The 1,457-nt window shown below is 55.6% G+C and overlaps 1 long non-coding RNA gene across 1 annotated transcript; it reads left to right on the forward strand.

Moving 5' to 3' along the window:
- The first annotated feature begins 409 nt into the window (after nt 1-409).
- Nucleotides 410-1,057, forward strand: LOC121146885. The gene is made up of 2 exons (XR_005882268.1): nt 410-500; nt 724-1,057. It is a non-coding gene; the product is annotated as an uncharacterized LOC121146885 (long non-coding RNA).
- Nucleotides 1,058-1,457: the final 400 nt, after the last annotated feature.

Here is a 1,457-nt window from a genome sequence, read left to right on the forward strand (position 1 = left end):
ATTCCCCCCCCCAACGGCTCTCTCGCTCTCTCTGTCTCTCTCTCTCTCTCTCTCTCTGTCTCTCTCTGTCTCTCTCTCTTTCTCTCTCTCTCCCTTCCTAACCCTTTCTTTTCCAAGGAAGGTGGTTGACCAGGTGCCAGGCGGCAAATGACGCGCAACATTCGTCACCAGGTGTCGCTGTTTACCTATTTGTTTTTAGCCACTAGGCCACGTGGCAGGGCCCCAACGTTCTTTTTCTTACTTTTCAAAAAAATCTTTCTGTGTTCTTGGGGAGTCTTTCTAAAATTGGTTTAAACTTTAAATTTCATATTTTCGTTGACTTATGCATTTATTTTTCCCATTGCTTCAGAAAGAAAGGAGCACTCATTCTACCAGGGGAAGCTGCGCTCAACCTTGAGGGATGACCGGCCTCTGCTTCCCCACCTGCTTGCTATTTAGCCCAACACTAACCCACCAAGACGATGCTCAGGTGTGCCGCGTCGCATCCCAGGCTAGAAAAGGTATCCAGGCGAAACCGGGAGTGCGGCGGGGCCGGAGAGGAATGATTTAGCGACCTGTGCTTTACCACACACGCACACGCACACACAGGAAAAATAATAGAGGTGCTGGGACGGAACAGTAGCCGACTGGGCACACGTGGGATGAATGGACGCGATGATCAGTCGGAAGCTAACAACTCCGGCTGGCACTCACTGCTCAGTTTTTGTTTTGTTTTGCGCTTAGGTGGATGAAGAGGGAGGGAGCACCTCATTGGGAACAAGAGTTGGATGAAGAGGACGTGTCGTCTTCCCTGCTGTTGCCGCCCTGCCCCCCTCCGACTACCGCACCCCCCCCCCCCGGCCGCCACCGCCGCCGCCGCGGCCGAAAGGACCCACCCTGCCCCCAATGGTTCGCCCCCATCACTCCCGACACACCCAACAGCACCCACATTTCTGCTTCCCGAATGCCCCTACCTATGTCTGCCTTGCTGCTGCGATGCGATGCTGGAAGCCTGACCTTCCTGCCACCATCTACTTCCATTATGTGCCCTGGTCAATAAAGTTTGCCTCTGAGCCACTAACTTCTGCTTGAGCCTGATGATTTGGGGGGCCTGGGGGAGGAGCAGGGCACACGGAGGACCTGGGGGAGGAACAGGGCACATGGAGGGCCTGGGGGGGACGAGCAGGGCACACGGAGGGCCTGGGGGAGGACGAGCAGGACATATGTCGGACCTGGGGGAGAACATGTGAGACCCATGGAGGGCCTGGGGGAGGACGAGCAGGGCATACAGAGGATCTAGGTCCCCACAGGTAGATATTGGGCAAATGTGTGAACAGGTGCAGTTGTGCAGGGGACCTGGTTTGGTGCACCATGTGCAATTGCTGCCTCAGAACAGGCCCACATTACGAGGATGACACAGCCCACCGACCCTCGTGCTTAGGGTCAGCTTACTGTGACCTATGTGAGGGCTCTAAAGT

This window comes from Ochotona curzoniae, unplaced genomic scaffold (assembly GCF_017591425.1).
Source record: "Ochotona curzoniae isolate NIBS_2020 unplaced genomic scaffold, NIBS_Ocur_1.0 contig_1356, whole genome shotgun sequence".
NCBI classification, from domain to species: Eukaryota; Metazoa; Chordata; class Mammalia; order Lagomorpha; family Ochotonidae; genus Ochotona; species Ochotona curzoniae.